The sequence below is a fragment of the Carlito syrichta genome, unplaced genomic scaffold (genome assembly GCF_000164805.1).
Source record: "Carlito syrichta isolate Samal-C Ts95f unplaced genomic scaffold, Tarsius_syrichta-2.0.1 Scaffold78056, whole genome shotgun sequence".
Classification (NCBI taxonomy): domain Eukaryota; kingdom Metazoa; phylum Chordata; class Mammalia; order Primates; family Tarsiidae; genus Carlito; species Carlito syrichta.
This window is the reverse complement of record NW_007022152.1, coordinates 277,336-295,839: the sequence shown is the minus strand read 5'-3', so window position 1 is coordinate 295,839 and position 18,504 is coordinate 277,336. Positions and strand designations below refer to the sequence as shown.

Sequence of the window (18,504 nt, the reverse complement as noted above, 5' to 3'; positions counted from 1 at the left end):
TCTTCTTTTGGTTTTTCTTCATTTGTGTAGATTTTTCTCTCGTCCTGTAGTGGCTAAAGTCCCTTGAGCTCTGATCTCCCACCTCTCCCCTCTGTTTGTGTTGCAGGCAGCTAGCCTGTTGCCTTGGAGGTCTGTAACTCTTGGTTGTCTCAGTATGTTCAGTGTAGGGGAGGGGCTTTGTCTCCTGTTTAATGATGTCACCATGGGAACCGAAGTGGAGGCTCTGATAGGTGGGCGGGGTGATGCAAGTCTGCCTTGAAAATGACGGAGGTGGTAGTTTTACTTTCACTTTTCGAGATGCTCGTGCGGGTCTCTAGGCGGGACCAGCTGCACAGCTGGGCACTGGATCCAGGGTGCCACCAGCAGGCTGGGGTGGAGGAGAGGGCCGGGTGTTCCCTCCTCCGGAGCTGGGAGCCTCCGATAACCACCTTATGTAAGCTTGGGGTTCTACTCCCTTACACAGGCTTGAGGTGGCACGCTGAGTACCTCAGCCAGGGTGGGCCCGGGGCTCCAGATCTCCAAAGCTCTAAAGGGCAGGTGGTGGCCCTGGGTCCCTCACAGGGCACTTCAGCCAGAAGTGGGACCAGTATCTCTGAGGGGCAGGAGCCCAGAGCCTTCCTGGGTGACCAGCAGCTTGGTGCTGGATGCTGGTAGTGACTATGTAGCCAGGGAGGGAGCGGAGATCCAGGATTCAAGATTCCCCAGCCGGCAGGAATCACATATGTAATGGAGCAGCAGCAGCCGGGCTGCAATATCTGGCCTTGCATGGGACCAAAAGTCCCCCGGCCTCGTACCAGTACGGCTGGCAATGGGCAGGGGCCTGCAGGGAGAAAAGTAATAGTGTTTTTGGGAACTCATGTTCGGAGAGTCTCACGGATCCACCTATGCCGTCACTATCTTCAGGAGTCCACCTAATTTTTTTTTTTTTTTTTTGAGATGAGTTCTCACTGTGTTGCCTAGACTGGTCTCGAACTCCTGAGCTCAAGCAATCCTTTCCCGTTGTCCTCCCAAAATGCTAAGATTACAGGCATGGGCCCAAATACCAGACCAGAATGGCTTTTTAAAAGAAAGAGGGACAGTGCCAAGTACTGGCAAAGATAAGAAGCAACTGGAACCTCTTATGTATCAGTGATGAGAATGCAAAGTTGCATATCCACTTTGCAATTTAGCTTGGTACTGTAAAGTTAAATATACATATACCATGTGACCCAGCAGTCATACTTGTAGGTATTTATTTATATAAGTGTAATGAAAGTAATTATAAAGTTTATATTCAAACAGAATAGTTTATGTTCACACAAACAATCTGTACAGAAATGCTTATAGCAGTTTTATTTGTAGCCACCAAAAACTGGAAACAACTCAAGTGTCCCTCAACTGGAGAAGGCATAATCAAACTGCTGTGTATCTATGCAGTGGAATACTACTCACCAATAAATCGGAGCAAACTACTAATCTATTCAGCAACATAGATGAATTTCAACCAGATTATGCTAAATAAAGGAAGTCATTTACATTACTTTTCAGATTATATTTACATAACATTCTAGAAAGGAAGAAACTAGGGTCAGAAAACAAGGCCCGGCGTGGTGGATCAAGCCTGTAATCCCAGCACTTTGAGAGGCTGAGGCAAGAGGATTGCCTGAGACCAGGGGTTCAAGACCAGCCTGGGCAACTTAGAGAGTATCTACAATAACATTTTAAAAATTATCTGGGCATGATGGTGCATGCCTGTAGTTCCAGCTACTTGGAAGACTGAGGCGGAAGGATCTGTGAGTGTGCCACAGTACTCAAGCCTGGGCACCAGTGAGATGACAACTCAAAAGGAAAAGAAGGCTGGGCTCGGTGGCTCAGCCTGTAATCCCAGTACTTTGGAAGTACGATACAAGGGGATTGCCTGAGCCCGCAGGTTGGAGACCAGCCTGGGGCAATTTGGTGAGACCTTGTCTCTACAATAAATCAAAAATTAGCCAGGCGTGGTAGCGCCTGCCTGTAGTTCCAGCTACTTGGAAGGCAGAGGCGGAAGGATCGCCAGAACCTAGCAGATCATGCTGGTGTGTACGTGAGCATGCCACTGCATTCTAGCCTAGGCAACAGAGTGAGACTCCAACTCCAAAAAGAAATAAAACAAAACAGTTAGAGGTTGTTAGGAGCTTGGGATAAATAAATTTGGGGGGAAAGAGAGGTAATTGAACTGTTCTTTATCTTGATTGGTGATAGTAGTTATGCAAATGTATGCACTTGTCAAAACTCACAGAACTGTACACTTAAAAGGATAAATTTTACTGTATGTAAATTATACCTTGATTTTTAAATGGGGAAAAAATTAAGTGGTCTTCTCAAAGCCGTATCTGATCTAATCACCCCTTTCTTTCGTTTCTTCTCTAGCTTTAAACTCCTACCCCTCCCCCCTTGCTCATTCTGCTCTAGCCACATCAGCTGCCTTACCGTCCCTCTGTCAAACCAGACAGAAGGACCATGGTATTTACTGTGACTTCTGCCTGTAATATACTTCTCCTAGATCTAAATTTCCATGTGGATCCCTCTCTCTCCTTTAGGTTCTTACTCACTGAGGCTTACGGTATTTAAAATTTTACCCCTCCCTTCTACAAGCATTTTCTACACTCTGTCCATAGCACTCATCACTGTGTTCCAAACTATATAGTCACTTGTCACTTAACAATGGGGAGACATTCTGAGTATTGACAGTTTCTTTGTTGTGCTAAGTCATAGAGTTTACTTACACAAGTCTAGATGTATAGCCTGCTACACACCTAGGCTGTATCTTTTAGCCTAATGCTCACAGGCTACAGGCTTGGACAGCATGTTACTACACTGAATACTGTAGGTAACCGTAACACAGCAGTAAGTCTTTATGTATCTAAACATATCTAAACATAGAAAAGGTACAGTAAAAATATAGTATAAAAGATTAAAAATGGTACACCTATATAAGATATTTACCATGAATGGAGCTTACGGGACTGGCAGTTTCTCTGGGTGAGTCAATGAGTGAGTGGTGAGTAGTGAGTGGATATGAAAACCTAAGACACTACTGTGGACTCTATAAACACTGTACATCTAGGCTACACTAAATTTATTAAAAGAAACTTTTCTTTAGTAATGAATTAACCTTAGCTTGCTATTATTTTTGTAGTTATAAACTTTTTAATTTTATTAAACTTTTTGATTATTCTGTAGTAACACTTAGCTTAAAACGCAAACATTAGACAGATACGTAAAAATACTTTCTGGGGTGTGGTAGCTCATGCCTATAATCCCAGCACTTTGGGTGGCCAAGGTAAAAGAATTGCCTGAGTCCAGGAGTTTGAGACTAGCCTGGGCAACATGGTGAGAACTCATCTCTACAATAAAAAAAAGAATAGCTGGGCATGGTGGCGCACGCTACTTGGAAGGCTGAGGCAGAAGGATCGCCTGAGTCCTGCAGGTTGAGGCTGCGGTGGCTGTGAGCATGTCACTGCACTCCAGCCTGGGTGACAGAGTAAGACTCCAACTGAAAAAAAGAAACAACAAAAAAAACTGTGTATCTATATTCTATAGGCTTTTTTCTGTTTTTAAACTTTACTTATTTTTAATTTTTTTAATTTTTTAAAATAACACACACATTAGCCTAGGCCTATGTCGAATCAGGATCATCAATAATCACCATCTTCTACCTCCAGATTTTGTCCCACTGGAAGGTCTTCAGGGGCAGTAACATGCGTGGAGCAGCCATCTCCTGTGATAACAATGACTTTTTCTGGAATACCTCCTAAAGGACCTGCCTGAGGATGTTTCACAGTTAACTTATTTTTATATAAGTAGAAGAACTGCACTCTAAAATAATGATAAAAAGTATAGCATAGTAAATACTAGATGGTAGAAATTTTTCAGGTCCATTATAATCATATGGAACCACCATGGTATACACAGTCCAACATTGACTAAAATGTTGTTATGTGACACATAACTCTTTTTCTGTGTGTGTTGTTGTTGTCTTCATCCCCACCCTACTAGAAAGTATATTCCATTTAGACAGAAATTTTCATCTATTTTGTTCACTGCTGTTTTCCCTTCACTTAAAACAATGTCTGACATATAGAAGGTACTCAGAATTCATGGAATCAAGAAATGTTAGCTTTAGCCTATTTATTTAGCACTATGCTTTAGCCAGCTCTAAACTGTTATTTGATACGCAGAATGGAAGCCTAGAGGATATTGTGGGCATGCATGTATTTATGTATATGACTGTGTGTGTGTGTGAGTGTATAAATTAAGCCACTCTTTGATTCTTATAAGAGATTGGTGCAAATATATGTTATTCTTTCTGTTAAAAAAATGTAATTGTGTAGAAACAGTCTTGTGTGTGTATTTTCACTTCCTAATATCACTTTGAAAAATATCATTTCTTATCCTTCAGATATGAATGCTTTAAATATTCAGATATTATGGTTTAGAAAAAGTCCAGGCCGGGCCCGATGGCTCAGCCTGTAATCCCATGCTTTGGGAGGCCGAGGTGAGTGAATTGCCTGAGCCCACGGGTTCGAGACCTGCCTGGGCAACTTGGCGAGACCTCATCTCTACAATAAATAAAAAATTAGTCGAGCGTGGTAGCGTGCCTGTAGTTCCAGCTGCTTGGAAAGCTGAGGCAGAAGGATCGCTGGAGCCCAGCAGGTCGAGGCTGCAGTGGCCGGGAGCAGCCACTGCACTCCAGTCTGGGCGACTGAGTGAGACTCCAACTCAAAATAAAATAAAATAAATAAAAAGCCCAAGATTAGTTCATATTTCTAATTTATATCCGGTTTCCTTGTTTCATCACAACCCTAAATTCATGCAAATAAAAAATTATATTTGTTGAGCAAACCAAATTGAAGTTTAACAATGGTGTTTACTATGACTGCTGTTTGACTGTAGGTGTCCTTTATGTCGTTGTTTTACAACAATGCTTGTTTACATAAGGCCTTTGCTTTAGCCAGTATATTTGAAACTGAACTACTGATGTACTTTTGTTCTTTTTGCTAGTAAAACTGTTGGGTATTCAGATCCCAAAGTTGCTGACTTACCTCATATCTCTTCATTGTTTTCCACATTGGTCCACTGGTGTGGGATATCCAAGATCTGTTTTCATTCTAGAGAAAAACCCTGGAGACTGCGTACATTGATAGGCAGACATTGTCTGCACAATGAATGGAGTAATGAGCTACTGTTGTTTATTCTTTTGTAGTATAATTGGTTGACTCCAGACAGTAATTTAGCATCTGTTGTTACACTGTGCAGGAAAATCTCAAAATTGAAAGCAAGCAAAATTGAAAGAGGGCAAACCAGGAAATATCATGTTAAGTTCTGATTTAAAGGAGGTGCAAAGAAATAATCTTAATGATAACACTAACTGTCATCTGTTGAACAGTGTTATACATGGCATGAGGATCAATTCTAGACTCTTGTCATTAATTGAATGCTGACTAAGTGTCAGCATTTGCTAAGTGTTTAAAAAACATTCTACAGACGGGCTCGGTGGCTCAGCCTGTAATCCCGCGCTTTGAGACGCTGAGGCTGTCTGAGCCTGCGGGTTCAAGACCCACCTGGGCAACTTGGCGAGACCTCATCTCTACAATAAATCAAAAAATCTTGGGCATGGTAGCGCATGCCTGTAATTCCGGCTACTTGGAAGGCTGAGGCGGAAGGATCGCCAGAGCCCAGCAGGTCGAGGCTGCGGTGGCTGGGAGTGGCCACTGCACTCCACTCTGGGCGACAGTGAGACTCCAACAAAAAAAAATAAAAATAATAAAAAAAATAAAAAACATTCTGCATATTATACAAGGACCTTGTGAGAAAGATTTTATTAGCTCTATTTCTTATATAAGTAAAAAAATTTCATAAAGACTGTCATTTGCCTAAGTGACAGGATTTGACCCTATGTCATTTAAACCTATTGCATTTAATTAAAGTTTTTTAAACTGTGCTGTTAGAAGTCAGGTTAGTGATTGGCTTTAAGGGGAGATAGTTCACAGGAAGGGGCATGCTTCTGAGATCCTTGGTCAGAGTTCTAATTTTACAGGTATGATCACTTTCTGAAAATTTATTAAATCATATACCTAGGACTTGTGCACTTTTTCATGTGTATGTTATCCTTTAATAAAAACTTTAAAACAATTGCAAATGCATGACTTTAAAAAAAGTTTTTAAAAATATAACACTAATTCCAATTTTGTTAAAAGTTTAAAATATATATTTACATAAAATATGCATTAAAAATTAATGGAGAGTATTGGGGATGATGAAAAGGTTTTGGAAATGGTGATGGTTATCAACACTGGAATTGTACTTAATGCCACTGAATTGTACACCTAAAAATGGTTTAAAGAGTTTTAAAAATTAGTAGATATAAACATTCAAGTGATGCCAATGACTATCTTGATGGTGAATCTACAGATTAATTTTAATGTTTTTCTTTTCAATTAATTTATTTTTACAATGAATTTATATTAATTGTTTAAATTTCAAATATATGGTTTTTAAAAAACACCAGTGTTGCTGAGAAAGAGGTGATCCCATTAATAGTTTAGAGAATTTATATAACTCTAATCCACAGAGGTTTAAGTCCACAAGCAACTCATAGTTTGCCCTTAAGAGATACATATGTGGAAAGTTAACCTGAACAGTAGATGCTAGAAGGAGTCAGACATCAGAGAAAGGAGAGTCAAGATGTTCAGTTCCTGTTTACTAGTCATAAAGGGCATGAGATTCAGATTCTTTTAGCATTTATTGAACACCTGCTACGTGCCCATAACCCTGCTCAGCACTTTCATGTGCATTATTTTAGTTAGTGTCTTAGTCTATTCCTTTCCCTACCAAATGCATGTTAAACATCTACTACGTGCTCTGTACTATACTTGTAATAAGATGTAAGACATGCTCCCATGCCCTATGGAACTTACAGGTTAGTAAGAAAGTCACACCTTAAACAAGTAACTATGGACAGTATAGTGAATGCTACCATGGCATACTCTGACTGGCATTTAATTTTGATATACATTCTCAGTGTGGTATCTGACACATAACAGACTTCCATTCATTGAGTTGTTAGCATATGATAGCATTACTAAAATAGCTTAATATTTGGGAAATACTCAGCTGAAACTCATTGCTAACTCAAAACACCAGCATTAGAAGAGCTTCTACTCTTGCTATCAGAAAAAAAGTCTGGTTTGACTTTCTACTTTTCTGATTTTTGAACTATATTTTTTATGTCTTCATTTCTGGGTATCAGTTTTCCATATAAAAAATGAGCATAAAGCCAGGCTCAGTGGCTCAGCCTGTAATCCTGAGCCTTTGGGAGGCTGAGGTGAGTGGATTGCCTGAGCCCGCGGGTTCGAGACCCGCCTGGGCAACTTGGCGAGACATCATCTCTACAATAAATCAAAAATTAGCCAGTAGTTCCAGCTACTCGGAAGGCTGAGGCGGAGGGATCACCGGAGCCCAGCAGGTCGAGACTGCGGTGGCTGGGAGTGGCCACTGCACTCCAGTCTGGGTGACAGAGTAAGACTCCAACTCAAAAAAAAAAAAAAATGAGCATATAGGACTATTTGACCAATGCAACCCCTTTCAGATCTGATATTTTGTGTAGATCTTCTCTTCATTATAACAAAAACAGCCATAACTGAAGTCTATTATGTGTCAGATACCACACTGAGAATGTTACACATATTGAAGTAGGTGGTTTATCCAGTACCTCCAGAAGGAAAGTAATCTCAAGAGTCGTAGGAGAAAGTAGCTTTTGCTATACACTGACATTTTTAATGATTTTTTGAAAATTCTTCAGTATTAGAGGCAACCAGATTCTCTTGAATAACACAGAAATTAACTAATTTCATTTTTGTATTCATGTCTGAGCAGACTTTGTTTTTCTGTTGGTTATTTTGAATTTTTTGGACAGATAATGCTTTTATATAAGTAAAAAACATAAAGACATAAAATGGCATATTCAGAAAACACTCACTAATACCTATACCACCCTGTTTCCCCACCTTCTACAGATTACCATTTTTATTTGTTTCTTTTTATGCTTTTTTTTTTTTTTTTTTTTTTTTGAGTTAGAGTCTCGCTCTTTGTTGCCCAGGCTGGAGTCTTTATTAAATGTGCCAAGTTCCTCCAAAGAATTTACTGGTTGACTAATTGTGCTTTTCTTTTTCTAACTTATTCCTTTATGCTTTTAGCTTTAATGATTATTTGATTCTCAGCTTTCTTTCTACTTGTTTGATGGGGTGCTTTCCCTAGCTTTTTTAGTTTAATTCTTAATTCACTTATTTTTATTCTTTCACTTTTAATGATAGAAGAATTTTAAGGCTATAAATTTCCTCTGAGACTGCTTTAGTTGAATCCCATAGATTCTAACTTGAAGTGTTTCTCAGGATCCTAGGACCAAAAAATATTTCAGTGAATTTTTGCCATAAATTCCAGAGTGGTCAGGGACCTCAGAGACCCTCTAACCTCCTTCCAATGTTATAAATGTGAAACAATGTTATATTGAAACCTAGATTCAAGCCCACTCTAGCCATGAGATCTCCCAGCAGGCTACCCCATCTGTTTGAGTCTGTGCTTTCTTCTGTAACATGAAGTCCATCCATCTGTAGGTTCAGAAATTGATCATTCTGAAACTTAGCCAAATCCCACAGCAAGTTAGTGGCAAAGCTAGAATTAGGCCTGTGGTCTTCTACCTCTAATAAACCTGATATTTGAATTTCTTTCTATTCAATTTTTGAAAACTTTTATCATGGCAAAATACCTATGCAGAAATCTACCATCTTTAAGTATACAATTCAGTTACATAAATTATATTCACAATATTGTCATCACCCCAAATAGGATATTTTTATTCTGTTTTGACATAAACATATTATCCAGTATTTTACAAATTCTTCAGTTACTTCTTCTTGAGAAAATTTATTTCTGAAGTATATATATATTGTTTATGTGTGTTTGTCTTTTGTGGATGTATATTATAGCTTTAATTCATATTCTAGAAAGGAAGCAATTGACTATTTAATACCAATTTCCTCGACCACAAATATCTGAGCCCTTCATTTTTTAAAAATGCCTTTTCAATGTAGTTACCAATCAGTTTAATAATATGTGTCATCAAGGTGGAATTTATTTTAATTAACTATCTATTGGGCTAATATTAAGAAATTGAAAAATACAAGGTTCTATTGTTCAAGCATTAGGCTTGGTTAATAAATGGGGGAAGTGACTTTTCAGTTCATTTGTAGAAAGCAGCAGGTTTTTACTAGTCTCTCCCTCTACTCTCCAGAGTCCCATCCATCCCACATTTTTATATCTGCTTTTTGCCCCTCTTAGGCCATCAGACTCTCCTTAGAGCAAGCCCTGCCTCCTGAGCCAAAGGAAGAAAATACTGAGCCCGTGAGCAAACTGCGGATCCGGACCCCCAGTGGCGAATTCCTGGAGCGGCGTTTCCTGGCCAGCAATAAGCTCCAGATTGTCTTTGATTTTGTAGCTTCCAAAGGATTTCCATGGGATGAGTACAAGTTACTGAGCACCTTTCCTAGGAGAGATGTAAGTTCCCATATCTACCTAAGGAAGTATGTCTAGATGGGAGATATGTCATCATTAGAGCTGAACAAAGTAGTCCAAGGAAAGTCACTTGGTACAAGCTAGTACAAGGTACCACTGGAGTCCTTCTTTGTTCTACACTCATTCTTTCCTCAGCTTTTGGAGAAGGTGTGGCTTTCCAGGCCAACATGTGCCCAGTAGCTTATGTAAGACATTAGATACTGGGTCTTCCTTCCTAGCTGTTTCCCCTGTTCCAGCATTCCCACAGGCTCTCCTGAAGTTTCGTCTCTGTATACTTTAGTGTATACTTGAGAAGTGTGTATTTAACAGCTTAACAGTTAGATATCAGGGTCAACAATTACAGATTCACTAAGAATGAGTCATGGTAAACAAAGAGAATTTTGTGATTTGATAGTCTTACTAGCCTGGGAAGTCAGGGAGAGTGATCTATATTCACTGTGTGCTCGTTTTTCAGCACAGTATTGATAGTTCTCATAGTTTCTGGGGCAAAATAGAGAAATGTAGATCTATAGTTAGATAGATTCATTGCTGAGTAAATGATTGTGTCCAGAAAATGTTGACTACAGAACCAAGGGGCTCTGTACTTAATCCTTTATTACTTACCATATTTATTGACAATCTAAATGAAGACTTTATCAGATTTATGGAGTATGAAAAATAAGATTCAAGAAAATTTAAATACTGAACTATAAAAATTAAGCTGCCAAAGTTTTACAGAAATATATAGAAATAGATTCCTTTAGATTATGGGTGAAGTAAGCTGAATACACATTAATAATGTGTTGTGACTGCCAGTAAAAAAGCTAGCTGCATTTTAGAGGCATAGTCCCAACAAAAGGACAACGGCCCTATTCATCTCTGCACTAAGATAAACTACCCCTGAGTGTTTCTAGGCTTCATGCTCAAAACAGGAAGCCTGAAGAAACAGGAGCATGACTAGGGCAGGTGAGGGAAGTGGAAATTATGTCGTCTAAGGAGCATTACCTCCACAGAAGGAAAGACTGTGAGAGACTGGATTGTTATCTTCAACTTCTTGAAGGCTTGCCTTGTAAAAGAGGGATCTGATTTGTTGAGGCTTCAGAGGCAGAATTGGGACCAATGAGTTGAAATTTATAAGAGCTAAACTTGGCCTAACGTGAGAAAGCATTTTCTTTTTTTTTTCCTTCCCGTTGGAGTCTCACTCTGTCGCCCAGACTGGAGTGCAGTGGCCGCTCCCGGCCACCGCAGCCTCGACCTGCTGGGCTCCGGCGATCCTTCTGCCTCAGCCTTCCGAGTAGCTGGAACTACAGGCACGCGCTACCACACCCAGCTAATTTCTTATTTATTGTAAAGATGAGGTCTCGCCAAGTTGCCCAGGCGGGTCTCGAACCCTCGGGCTCAGGCAGTCCACTCACCTCAGCCTCCCAAGGTGTGGGATTACAGGCTGAGCCACCAAGCCCGGCTATTTTCTAAGGAAGGAATATCTTGTGTTGTGAAGTGTTCATTTCCTATCATTGTAGGTTACCAATCACTACTCTTTTCAGCAGTAACAAATATATATGGAGAAGGATTAATCTCTGGTGTTCTTGCTTTATATGGGACTTGGACTAGCTTGACTCTAAAGTACATAGAAAACCTTCGTGTTTTCTAACTCTAAAGTACATAGAAAACCTTCATGTTCTGTGATTCCATTATGATCTAGATCTAGTAACCTAGCATACCAAAACAAAGAATATGGTTAAGGCTCATGTAAGTCCCTCACATTGGCTGTCGGATTTTCAGGATAGAGAGAGAAACCAGTAATATATGTTTAACTTCACTACCCAGCCACAAATTCCCTCTGAATGGGATGAGGATCCTGCCACTTATGTCTAAGCCCAGGAGACAAAGTGAACCCCTAGCATTGGCTGTTGGTCCTTCTACTGCTCGATGCACTTCACCTTTATTTGTATATAAGGCACACAAACATGCACAAGGGAACACATGCGTGCACATGCTCTTGCCACACAACCAGGTAAGGAATCAACCTAAAATTCTGTCACTGAAGTTGAACATTTAGAAAAGAACCAAAGGATTCATGATCAGCTGGTTCTCATATTTTATGTTCTGTAAGAAACATCACCTTGGAGAACTTAAAAAATGTAAGTACTAAATTTGTCCTTCCCAACCCTTGGTTTTAAGTCATTCTCCTTCTGGGCTTCATCTGTAAGATGAAAGTATTGGAAGAAATAGAGTCTAAGGACCTTCCCGGCTTTTAAAATTAAACTTCATTTTCTTTCAAATTAATTTTTAAGCCTGATTACTGGCAGGCGTAGGGGTAAAGATATCTCAAAAGGAGTTAGGCTTTTGATCAGTATTAAGAACCTTTTCCCACAGGTTAAAAATGTGGACTGTGGAAAGTTGCTGTTTAAAGAAGCAGCAGACAGCGACATGAAATGTAGAAAGTCCTTGGACCTGCTACCTGCCTACATTAAGCCCTACTGGCCAAGTTTTCAGCCCTTTCAATACAAATCATGTTGTATCAGCATGGATTAGCCCTCAATGGCAAGTCAGTCTTAGAGAAAACGTACTCCTGATTTAGCTCTCCATCACTCACCTTTTGTTTTACACTAATAAAGAAAACTGTTCAATCTTCTCTTCTCCCAGTGTCCCTTTCTCACCTGACCCTATTTCCACCTCTGTCTCCATCCTAAAACCAATTTAGACCAAGGTTTGCGTAGTTCCCCAGAGAAAAAGTCTAACCAGAGAGATTTTATCCTATAGGAGAAATCAAAAGCTTTCCAATATCCATCACAGATCAATTTTATGATTCCAGTCTAGCTGAAATTATCTGCCACAAAGTGATTTTTCCAAAATTTTACTGTGATCATTCCCTTGTGCTTAAAAACTCTTTAGTAGCTCTTTACTACCTGAGGATAAATATAGGCTCCTTAGAATGTCTTCAAAAACTCTTTACAATCTGGTCCATTCCTACCTTTCCCGCCTTATATGTTGCCTCTTATTATTTATTTCTATGACCCAGAGATAGACAATTTCTCACTATCACTATTCACTAAAGGCACAAGAGACTCTCATGACTCTGGGCTTTTGTATACTCTGATCTCTCTTCCTTGAATATCAACCTTCCCTAATTTTTTAGGCCTTCTTTTTCCAGTTTCATCTTTTAATGCCTAGCTCAAACGTCATCCCCATTGTGAAGCCCGCCCTCTTCTCCCAATCTCCCCACCTATATACCATTGCAGCTTGTACATTCCTTTCTCATAGTACTTGTCCAGTTGTTCTATAGTGATTTACAAAGACAGTCCATATCATGTTCATATCTATCTCCCTGCAGTTCCCAGCACAGTATTAGTAACTGTTGCTGTATTAGTGACCTCAGGCTCCCCTGGTTCCAGAGTGAACAGAGAGACTGTTCCAAATGAGAACAGATGCCCTGGGCCCACCCAGATTCCAGACTTAAACCCAGAAAGCTCACCCGGGACACTTCAGGCCTCCTAGAGCCGGGGTGGGATAAGAGTTAATAGCCCTTCATCCTTCTCTGAATTCTCTTTCAAGTCGAATGACTAGTGTTTTTGCAAGGCTATTCTGTAACAGCCATCTGTGTCTGCAAGGATTAGGATCTAATTTGTAAAAGTCATCTTAAATTACAGCCAAACTAAAGACTGTTAAAAGCACATCTTAAGACCTTGTCTCTTTAATAACAAATAATGTAAGACTTAACTCTAGGAGTCTTATTGTGTCTTCAGCCTTTTCTTCACAAAGCAGAGACTGATTTCTCACCAGAGGACCTTTTGAACATTCTTCTGCCCTCCCGTGCCCCCCCCCGCCCACCACCCCAACCAAAACAATACTTTGTGTTAAGATTTCCCAGCTGTTCAACCATTTACTAAATGTCTGCTGGGTGTACTTCACTGAACTGAGCACTATGGGACAACCAAAATAGCAGCAACCAGCCATAGGCCCTCCCCAAAAAAGCTGATTGTTGAGTTGTAGGAACATTGTGTTATTTGTTGGGTTTTGGGGAGTTTTTTCTTTGTTGGGTTTTTTTGTATTTGTTTGTTCCCATTTTAATAAGTTACCAAGAGAAGGAATAATACTTATTTCCAAAGTTTTGGTCATTAAGCTCTAGCTCTTGGACGTGCTAGAGCCATGTGAACATCAATGGCCTTACTTGGACTCATTGTAGTTTTGATTTGCATATCTCTGATGGTTAGTGAGAATGAGCATTTTTTAAATACATTTATTGGCTGCTTGAATGTCTTCCTTTGAGACGTGTCTGTTCATGTCCTGTGCCCAACTTTTTTTTTTTTGAGTTGGAGTCTCACTCTGTCACCCAGGCTAGAATGCAGTGGCACGCTCACAACCACCCCAGCGTCCACCTGCTGGGCTCTGGTGAGCCTTCCTGCCTCAGCCTTCCAAGTAGCCAGAACTACAGGTACGCTACCAAGCCTGGCTCTTTTTTTTTTTTTTTTTTTTGTAGAGACAAGGTCTCACCATGTTACCCAGGCTGGTCTTGAACCCACGGGTTTAGGCAGTCTTCTCATCTCGACCTCCCAGAGTGCTGAGATTACAGACTTGAGCCATTGCATCTGGCTTTGCCCATTTTTTAATGTTTTATGTTTTTTCCCCTGTCAATTCATTTGAGTGTTTTGTAGGTCCTGATGTTATGTCTTTGTCGGGTAAAATATTTTTTCTCATTCTGTTGGTTGTCTCTTTACTTTCTTGATGGTTTCTTTTGCTGTACAGAAACTTTTTAGCTTGGTAAGGTCCCACCTGTCAATTTTAGATTTTGCTACATCTGTTTTTAAGGACTTGGCCATCAATTTCTGTGCCACTTCTTCATCTTCCTTTTTCTCTCCTCCTTCCTTTCCCACCTCTCCCTTTCTTCGTTCCAATCCTATTTTACCCTTTTAATCTTCTCTCCCTTCAATCTTCTCTTCCCTTCTTTTTATTTCTTTATCCCACAACTATGATCCTTTCCACTTCCTTTGTTTTCCATTTTTTGTCTATTGGTATTCATGTCACTCAGGGAAGCTCCACCTAAAGTGAAAGTAAGATCTTTCAATGTATAAAATGACTGGAAAGCACTAGAAAAGGATGATGAGGAATGCCAGGTGAGCTCCAGGGACTGGTGGCTGATGTACCTTGTCACTGATAGAAACAGAGCCATCAAAAACATGTCTTCCTCCACATCTACAAGTGTGAATCCCCCAAAGAGACAAACATGCTTTTGGAATAAGCTGTATTCTTACATTTTATATTCTAAAATAAGGTAATGAGAGAATTTATATGTTTCCCCAGGCTTTCTACTTTTTTTTCCCTTTTAGCTATAACTCATAACTTTTTGTTTGTTTTATCTTTTAAGACTTAAAGGAACAGGAGAATGAGTATAAACATACTCCAGCAGGGTTTTTCCCAGAGTAGGCCTTCAGTAATGGTTTGTTTAAATATACTGGGAATTTGATTTGCATCTCCCTGATGATTAGTGAGGTTGAACATTTCTTCATATGTCTGTTGGCTGCTCAGATGTCTTCCTTTGTGAAGTGTCTGTTCATATCTTTTGCCCACTGTATAATGGGGTTGTTTGTTTTGTTTTTTTCCAGCACGTTTGAGTTCCTTGTAGATCAAAGATGTTAAGCTTTTGTCTGACCTGGTGTTGGCAAATACTTTTTCCCAGTCTGTAGGCTGTCTCCCTGCTCTCTTGATGGTTTCTTTGGCTTTGCAGAAGCTTGTCAGTTTAATAAGGTCCCACTTGTCTGTCTTCTCTCTTATGACCTGTGGTGGAAGCAACCATGCTGCCTATCAAAAGAGAAGTGGATTTAAAAAATGTGGTACATATACACGATGGAATACTACACAGCCATAAAAAAGAACAAAATCATGAATTTCGCAGCAACCTGGATGGAACTAGAGTCTATAATACTGAGTGACCTCTCACAAAAACAAAGATCCGAGTATCACATGTTCTCACTCATATAATGGACCTTGAACATCCAACCTAATACTATAAGAAAATGACTGACAGTAGTGGGAAACTATGGGGGTGGGGGAGATGGGATTAACGGTAGCAAATATCTGTCTGGGGATGGGGAAGCACCTCTTGTCAGTAGCGTGCCTGAATGAAACGTATTTGTATACCTAACCCTTAACTGTACCCCACAACATCATAATAAAAAATATTTTTAAAAAAAGAAGAAGAAGAAGCGTTATCAGGTCACCAAGTCAAGGGAGGGGTCTCCGATGGACGAAACAAGCTTATTGCAAGTGAAGCCTCTATTCTAAAACATCCACCCCACCCCCCGCCAAAATAAAAGACCCCTATGAAGGGCTGAACAGGGGAAAAATAATAATAATAATAAATATACTGGGGAAAAAAGGCTTTCTAATTTAGTGTATACAAATTCCTTCCTCTGTCACCTATCCACTTTTATTATTTTAAGCACCGAGCTAAACACTGGAAACAGTGTGAAAAGCAGTGGCATAGTTCCACCCTTGTAGAATTTATTAGTCTGTACCCAGAAGCTACTGCTAGATGAAGTTTGGTTTCATCAATAACGCAAGGATAGCCTATTAGCCACCCTAAGGAAATATTAACAGTTCAATTTGCATTTTATTCATGTCTTTGTTCTTCCATATAGCAAAACATTTGCTGAACAGGCACTCTGTGCCAGTCTCCATACCAGACACTGGTGATGCAAAAATAAAAGAAATTGTTACTGTTCTTGAAGAGTTTACATTCTAGTAAAAACATCTAAAGCAAATCATATCACAAATTCTACTTGTTAATGGATAAGTAATTTTAGCCTGCAATGATAAGGAAAAGCATTACAAAGGAAGTTAATTTGAACTGAGCCTTGCACAGAGAGATGTTTGGTGAGTGAAAACAGAATAGCATAGTTAGAAGTAAAAGTTTCAGTGTTAGACTTGTATCTAGTCCTTGGGCAACTTACTTGACCCTGCTGAACTTTTATTTCTTCATCCTCGTAAGAGAACTGATAATATCTGAGAGATTTGTGGTAAGAATTAGATAAATAAATGTAAACTACTATGTTTGTAGCATGTAAAACAGTATCTGCTATAATTATCCTAAGTAGAGAGAAGCAGAAGAGGTGGGAAGGGCTAACATCTAAAGAAAGCCTGCAGCAATAAATGTTTCTCTAGAACAGTGATGGATATTTTCATTAAAATATCCAAACGCTGTAACCAAACTTAAGAATATATCATTGGAATCTTAATATCTCATATTTGAAAAGGATCTCAAAGGTATCAAGGCCACCTCTGTCATTTTACTGATGGAAGAATCAAAGCATAGTAATAGCAGAGCTGATACTAACACCCAAGTTTCCTTATGGCCATTGCTTTTTAAGATTGTTGAAGCCGGGTTCTCGGTGGCTCAGCCTATAATCCCACGCAGTGGAAGGCTGAGGTGAGTGGATTGCCTGATCCTGCGGGTTTGAGACCCGCCTGGGCAACTTGGTGAGACCTCATCTCTACAATAAATAAATAAATAAATTAGCCGGGCATGGTAGTGCGCGCCTGTAGTTCCAGCTACTTGAAAGGCTGAGGTGGAAGGATCGCCGGAGCCCAGCAGGTCGAGGCTGTGGTGGCCGGAAGCGTGCCACTGCACTCCAGTCTGGGCAACAGAGTGAGACTCCAACTCAAAAATTAAAAAAAGATTGTTGAGTTTTCTTAAAAATCTGTTAATAGAGTTCCACTTTAAAATTAGAGTCATAAAATGATAAACTAGAACTAGAAAGTCAACATTAGAGGCCACCTAGTAATGCAATAAATTGCAGCTCCAAGCACCAGTATTTTAAAATATTTTGTACTTCCACTACCTTCATATGTTATTACCTCTGATATTGCTGTGAGACTGTTTTTCAATTTATATTAGATGAAGTTTTATTTTTTTTAAAAAACAGAGCCAGAAGGAAAAGCTTGGATGCCACTGAACTACCTGTATCTTTAAAGCTTTGTTCTCAAGATAAACCAAGATGAAGCATCTTAACTGGTGAAATACAAGTTAAAGTTACTACTGCTGAGCATAGATACTGCTGTATCTAGTTATTTGAGATTTTCTAATGTCCCTAGGTGATCAAGATTCAGATAACGAGAACTATAATTATAGAATGAAACACAACTAATGTCTAAATGATCACAATGTCAGTTTTGCCTTTAAACACCTCTCAAGTCTGTTCTTTTCTTCTCTTTCCCTCCATAACACTGCTCAAGTCATCATAGACCAGCTTGAACCTGTGGCTTTCTAATTTATCTTCCTGCCTCCAGTCTTGCCTATCCTACCTCCCTCCCAATCATCCTCTTCACTGTATCTTGAGTTACTTTTCTGAGTTCGATTTGATGGTTATCTTTCTCCTTTTAAAACTTTTAGTGATTCTAATGGCCTACAGGAAAAAGTCCAAACTCTTTACCAAGGCATACGAATTCCTTCACAATTTCATACCATCATCCTTTCCTACTTAGTTCTTCTCACTTCTTCCCTTACTTCTCACCACATGCATCACCCATTAAACCACAATAAACTTCTTGACTGAAAGCAACCAAGATATGTCACTGAGCCACAAAATACGTTCACAAAGTCATCTTACTCCTCTCTTTGTCAGCTTTGGAGGTAGCAAAACAGGTGTGGTATTAGTACCATTCAGCAGATGGGGAGCATGAAGTTTTGAGGTGAAATTACTTGCTTGAGAGCATGTATTCAATTAATGGCCACTGAGGACCACAGCCCAGGCCTCTCAATTGCTTTATTTATAAAAGTTATATTGTAAAGAAAATGCTCCTGGGATTATTTTGACAGGACACTTAAGCTTATAAGTCAAAGTCATTTGGTAAACTGTTGACATATTTACAACATTAAAAAATAAATAGCAAAGGTTTTAAAAGATAATATAACTGTTTCTTTTTTTTTTTTTTTTT

General features: G+C 39.5%; 1 long non-coding RNA gene across 1 annotated transcript in view; it reads left to right on the top strand.

The window, feature by feature from the left end:
- Window positions 1-9,351: 9,351 nt before the first annotated feature.
- LOC103256302 overlaps window positions 9,352-18,504 on the top strand; it is a 33,856-nt gene continuing 24,703 nt past the window's right edge. The window contains exon 1 of the long non-coding RNA XR_504068.1: window positions 9,352-9,573. This is a non-coding gene — a long non-coding RNA (uncharacterized LOC103256302). The remainder of the gene's footprint in view (window positions 9,574-18,504) is intronic.